Genomic DNA, 7,022 nt, shown 5'->3' with positions numbered 1-7,022 from the left:
GCTTACAATGAACTATCTCTCCATAACCTCTCAGGTGTGCAGACAGACAGATATGACTGTCAAAAAATGCCTACCTCCTGTGTATCACAAACCTTTTCAGCCTGCCTTTCACTGAGGAATATATAAGGTTGTGTGCAGATCAGGACATTTCTTAAGTGGCTTTCATTTTTATCACTGTAGATCCACATTTAGGTGATTAAAATATTTGGCATGGAAGTTGTATTTTTCCAACTTGAAAGGTATGGAAAATATATATTAATTTTTATGTTAACTAGAGGCTTTATAATTATGTGTCAGGCTTTGTTTAAAAAATAGTCATTCAGTCAAATGAGTATGCACCTGCTGTGTGAATTAAGCTTACATTGGAAGGCATATAGAAGTGGCAGAGCAGAAATAAATGAAAAAATAAAACCCTTCACTCTTCTCACTTCATAAAAAAAGATTTCCACTGTACTCTAGAGCCAAAGACAGCTGTTTCAAGGGCTCAATAGAGGGAAACATCCGAAGGGTAGGTGTAGTTTTTTAATTGAGCTTCACTAAGAACATGGATAAATATCTATCCCCTTAATAAAGTTATTGTGACATCTTGTAACTATAAATGATGGGGCCACTGCTTCAAGCACCTACACTTACTCCTGCAAAATGACTCTTTAAGCTGTGTTCACATTTGGCCTCTAACTCCAGTGAGAATGAAACAGAAGGAAATAGGGCTATAATACTATCTGAGTGATTTAGAACAGACATAAGGAAAGTTACTACTCCCTGGAAGTTTATACACTCATAGATAAGGGATTACGTAACCAGGGTGATATACATCTGGTCCTGCCCAGAAGCCAAGTAATGTAGTACTTCATGTTTCTGGTCACTAGATGAATGAATTGGAAACAAAAATTATTGTTGTGTACTGGTGGGTTTAGGGGAAGGGGACAAACATACTTATTTCAAATTGATACATAAGTACTAGATTTAAGATTCTTAATTCAATTCCCTAAAGCAACTATGAATGAGCTTCAGGAAAACTATGAACACCTTGAAAATAAGTATACACAATTTCGTATAGATACATACATACAATTTTATAGAAGAAGAAGACTTGTATCTTTCATTGGATTCTCTGTATAATCTACAGTCACACACACAAAATGATTTAATATTACTTGTAGTGTTGATGAAAAGAGTCAAACTCTGTAAAATAATTTAGGAGATTTATTCTGGGCCAAAAAAGAGTGACTATGGCCTGTGACACAGCCTTCAGGAGGTGCTGAAAGAATGTTCCCAAGGTGGTCGGGGTACAGCTTGGTTTTATACATTTTAGGAAGGCATGAGACATCAATCAAATACATTTTAAAAATACATGGGTTTGGTTCAGAAAGGCGGGACAACTCAAAGCTGGGGCTTCCAGGCTATAGGTAAATTTAAACATTTTCTGGTTGACAATTGCTTGAGTTGATCTGAAGACCTGGGATCAAGAGAAAGGAAATCGGCCTAACATGGTGGCTCATGCCTGTAATCCCAGCACTTTGGGAGGCCGAGGAGGGGGGTGGATCACCTGAGGTCAGGAGTTCGAGACCAGCCTGGCCAACATGGTGAAACCCCACCTCTACTAAAAATACAAAAAATTAGCTGGGTGTGGTGGTGGGCACCTGTAATCCCAGCTACTCAAGAAGCTGAAGTAGGAAAATCACTTGAACCCGGGAGGCAGAGGTTGCAGTAAGCTGAGATCGTGCCACTGCACTCCAGCCTGGGCAACAGAGTGAGACTCCATCTGAAAAAAATAATAATAATAGAAAGGAAATGTTCAGGTTAAGATAAAGGATTGTGGAGACCAAGTTTTATTGTGCAGAGGAAGCTCTCAGATAGCAGACTTCAGAGAGAGAGCAGGTTGTAAAATGTTTCTTATCGGACCTAAAAGGGTGCCTGGCCCTTAGTTGATTATCTTCTGGATCTGAAAAGGAAGGAAGGAAAACAAAGGGGAAGGGAATTCTCTGTAGAATGGGGGTATTTCCCACAAGACTTTGCAGAGCAATTTGAAGGCATGGCAAGGGAATATATTTTGGGTTAAATATTTTGATTTTTTTCCTTGTCTCATAATGTTATGCCAGAGTCAGATTGAAAAGTAAGTCACAATATATGGGGTTAAATAAAACCCATCTGATGGGAATTTATGGTTTGTAGGGCATGACTCCCTGGACCTCTTAGATAGGAATTTGGGCAAGATAAAAAAGTCAGAGCTTAGTCCTCAGTAGATACCTTTGAAATTAGGGAAAGAATAATTCACATAGATTCAAATGGTGATGTTATCAATGTGTTGTTAACTATGAATAAAAAAACAGAATTCTCCTACAGTTTCTAACTCTTGTGTTCCAACTTACAATTCTTTCCAAGCATACTCTCTATCCTACTGAAGGAATTCTGATTTGGAAAAATGATTTTATAAATATAATGTGATCATACTTCTCACTGCCTATGGCCCCAACCTCCCTCTGGCCTCTTCCTGGTCTCCCTTAGGCTCTCTGTCCCAGGCCTATTGATCCCCTGCCATTTCCAGTGTGTTTTGCGCTCTTTCTAACCTCTTACCCATTGTAGACATAGCTTTTTCTGTCTGAAACAGTATATCCACCTTTTGCCTTCAACAGATTAACCCTAATTGTCTTTCAGGATTCCTCTCTGGTGACCTTCAACCAGGACCCTGGGCAAATCTCTATCAATGCACATGTCAAGTTGCATTAAAATAATTTGTTTATTTTCTTCCATTTCTGAATTGCAGACTTTCTTGAGATCATACATGTTTAGTACTTTATTCACCTTGATAAGCCTGCAGCCTCATACCACATCTGGCATTTAATGAGCCAACAAAACTAGTGACCCAGCATGGGGCCCTGGGCTAGATGGTCAATCTCTCTGCTTGGGAAGGTTTATTGAAGGTTGATTATTTTGGAAAACAAGCAAGTTGTAATGACCAAAAAAGTTGACAGTTTTTCTTTTTCAGGGTGCATGTATTTTAGGCAAGAAATATTATATAAGCTAAAGAAATTAACAACTACTTTTAGAACTAATTTCATGCAGAAAGAAGCAATGTAGAAAATACCTGGTTACTAAGGAAACTTTTCTGAAGCCACTGAAGTGACTAACTTCATATCATATAGTTGATGCCTTAAGAGACCTACTGTTACCCAGTGTAATCACTACATGATAGAGCTGAATTTCTGTCCCATCCTAACTTTGCTTATCCTTAAAAATCAGGATGCCCGCTGTAAAAAATTCTTTTCGTAATCAGACCAGTTGAGACTGGTTAGAACCAAGTTAGCTGACCAAATGACTTCTAAAAGACCTCAAGCTTCATTATAATCTCATTTCCTTGCTAAATAGGACTCCCACCAGCACCACGACAATTAGCAATTGCTATGACAATGACTGGAAGAAGTCATAAAAGGACCGAAAGGAAGGTGGTACTACTGGTTCTGGGAAGTTCACTGCCCTTGCCCAAAAAGACAGGGATTACTCCCCTCGCTTTTAATGTTCAACACCTTTATTAGAAAAAAAATTATAGATTTGAAACCACTCATCCCTCAATCATCAAGAAGTTGATTTGTAAGCCGTGTTCCTGCTTCTCAATTCTATAGCCACTGAATAAAGCCTTCACTGCTTGATGCTCATGTTCAGTTTTATGTCAAGGCTTCATGACACCAAACAGGGAAAGACTCCATTTTTATGAGTACTGGCTTTGTCAGTAACAAAACTAGTGACCCAGCATGGGGTCCTGGGCTAGATGATCAATCTATCTGCTTGGGAATCTCCCTTACCACCCTAGAGACTCGACAACTGGCACCTGACAGCATCAGTTGGTAATGAACACACATTTGTCCTGACTTTCCGTGCAGGGATCAGCTCTGGGGAAGGTATAACACATCATTGTTGTAAGATCATAAGCAGGCAGGCAAAGGTTATCTAGCTGTACTGGGAAGGGTCCCCTAAGCTAAGCACAGTGGGGATGCTCAGCCAAAATCAGGGTTGTGCACAGGGAGGCCCTGCACCAGACCATGGTCCCATCCTCAGTAGAGGGCCCTGTGGGAGTTCTCTAAAGTGTGAGAGGAACCAGAGCATTTGAGGAGGATGATACAGAGACTGAGAGGTGAAGGGACCACTTTTGAGTGATTAGAAGAAATCTCCATTCTGAGGCTAAAGTGCCTAGGGGAGACCCTCTGAGACAGGGTGCCAGGAACACCTGGCTGGCCTTCAGGAAGGTAACAGAGACAGCTGGGTACAATGGTCAATATTGGTTTTGTGCACAATAAGGAAAATCTAGAGTTCAAATGGTTAACCTGACACTTTAGGGATAAGTAGAGTCTTCTAAAGCTCTCTGTTTTCCTCTCTTTTCTCCTCTGTCTGCTTTGAATCTGGTGTTACTAAGCTGCTGGTGCTGAGATAAGACTCATTATTTATGGTCTAACTGAAATGGAAACATTAGAAACTCATTTGAGACTGAAAAACACAAAAAAGTAAAACAGGGTTTTTAAAATAAACTGCCAAAGAAAATACTTTCCCCAAATTTTGATTCATAGCCTTCCTTAGATTACGTACTGGGGAAACAAAGTTCAGCCAGGTCAATAGGTTCCAATTTTGTTGAAAAAATTAGATTCAGCTATATTTTCTAAAATGGGTAATTTATATTACTATCTCACGGCTAAAATTTCAAGGTAAAAGCCATTGGATCTTGTGTGAGTGTATGTTTGTGTGTGTGTGTGTGTGTATACATGCTTAAATGTATTTATGTGTATACATTTGTACTATGCTATGTGGTACGTCTAGCATGCTACCAAATGGCTTCTAAGTAAATGAATACTCATAAATTTTAAAAGTCCAAATATTATTTAAGTTTACATGAATTTAGTAATTTTTGATAAATAAAAACTTTAATTTTTTTAATAAAATTGAAATTAAAAAGCCTTGAAAATTATTAGCAAACATTCTTATCTGAGTTTACTGATTAAGATGTCAGGGTTTGGCACAAATGCTGTAAGACTACAACCCCAGCCAAAAATAATCTTGTATAATTTGTTTGACAGATACAGGAGCTGGGGTTTTCCATACACATCTGTACTGCCTTCCCTCAGCTTCAGATTTATCCCCATCAGCACACTCATTTCTTTCCTGGCTCTGCCTTGGCCATAAAAGACACAACTCTTCTGGGTGATATCCCATCATATAAATCTAGGCATTATCTCCTAGTCCCTCTGGGTCTCTTCCAAGTATTTTTTTTTTCTTAACCTGTTTTTTCTTTGGTTTTTTTTTTGTTTGTTTTTTTTTAATTGAGGGGGTCTTGCTCTGTCACCCAGACTGGAGTGCAGTGGCATGATCTTGGCTCACTATAACCTTCATCTCCAGGGCTCAAGCCATCCTCCCACCTCAGTCTCCCAAGTAGCTGGGACTACAGGCACAAGCCACCATGCTAATTTTTGTATTTTTTGGTAGAGACAGAGTTTTGCCTTGTTGTCCAGGCTGGTCTTGAACTCCTGGGCTCAAGCAATCTGCCCACCTCAGACTGGTGCTGTTATTACAGGTGTGAGCCTCTGGGCCCAGCCTCTCTTCCAAGTCTATGACTCCAGAGCACTTTAGGGGCCTGTCTCTTCAGTGAAGGAGGCTTCCACTGGTGTTGTGGGGAGCATCTTGGGCATTGACTCAGATGCGGGGGCCACTCTCTTCTTAGAGATAACCCTGATAGAGTTGGCAAAGGTGAGACAGTTCTCTCTCTGATGGCTGTTTCCAGATGTACCATAGGTACCAGGATTCACCTGAGACCAGGGTGGTGACTGGCAGAGAAGTACTCATAACTCCATGAGAGGCATGAAAATCAAGGTCCCGGGGTTCAACTTGGGGATGTGGTAACTGAGGAGACCATGGTCCCTGGCTTTCTGGATGGCACGGGTCAACATCTTGTGCTGCTTTGTACAAACTCCTGTGTATGGAGCATGGAAGATAATACCCGTGTTGGCACTGACAAACTGTTCCAAGAGCTTAACATTCCTAAAGTCAACATGCAACTTGTGATCTTGGAAGATGGGGCAGGGATTCCCAGCAACTTTATTCCTATGTATACATGTCTTTTGAGTCTGCTGCAGGGGTATACCACCCTTGTAGTAGTGGCAATAGTTCACCCAGTTGGGATGAGAACCCTATGGTTCCTGGTATTCTTCTGATTCCAGATATTTCCAGGGTTCATTCTTATATAGTGAAATGGGAACTGGGGGCAAAGAATCTTTCTCAGAACGAGCTTTGGTGAAAGAGTCTGGAGGGGAACCTGAACTCCACTGGTACTTCAGAAGAGAGAAAGGATAGGAAGCTGCCTCAGTAGGTGTTTAATATGGGCATCACCATCTTAAACCCAGATCAGGTAAGTTGTGTTGTTATTGAGAAAAAAAATACATATATATTATTTTGTAATTTGGAGATTATTTAAAAGTTATTTATAACACAAGATTAAAAACAGTAAGTCAGAGAGAGAGAGACAGAGAAGTAAAAGGATTATATAGAGAGAAAGATATTTTTAATAAGGAAGGTTATAAAAAGAAGAAAATAATTTTGTATGAGAGAAGATCTTATATGGTAAATTTTTGTCCTAAAGTAAAATGACTTATTATTTTAAAAGAAGTAGTACAAACAAATCAATATGTTGTTCATGGTCTAAGTCCTAATAAAGATTGTGGGAAAACAAATTTATAAAATAAATTTTGTATGTGATTTAATTGCCTACAATTAAAAAGAAATTACCTATAACAGTTCTAAGAATGGTCATCTATGTTAAAATAAGATTTTTCTAAGTTATTAATTTACTCTTAATAAAATTATAAGAGGTTTGTTTTTTAATTCTATAATTTTAGACCTACAGCTCCTTTATCCCCAGTGGCTTCTGCAGGCAACACACCTCATTGCCACCAATCATCCATTGATTCCTTTCAGATAGTCAACCAGGACAGTACCCAGTGCAAGGCATCTTACGAGCCTTCCTCTATGATGACCTCTGG

The 7,022-nt window shown here is 39.4% G+C and overlaps 1 pseudogene; it reads right to left on the bottom strand.

Annotated features, from left to right (window-relative positions):
* Positions 1-5,594: 5,594 nt before the first annotated feature.
* Positions 5,595-6,793, bottom strand: LOC129031547 (small ribosomal subunit protein mS40-like; annotated as a pseudogene).
* Positions 6,794-7,022: the final 229 nt, after the last annotated feature.

This window comes from Pongo pygmaeus, chromosome 11 (assembly GCF_028885625.2).
Source record: "Pongo pygmaeus isolate AG05252 chromosome 11, NHGRI_mPonPyg2-v2.0_pri, whole genome shotgun sequence".
Taxonomy (NCBI): domain Eukaryota; kingdom Metazoa; phylum Chordata; class Mammalia; order Primates; family Hominidae; genus Pongo; species Pongo pygmaeus.
This window is presented reverse-complemented; position numbering and strand designations above follow the sequence as displayed.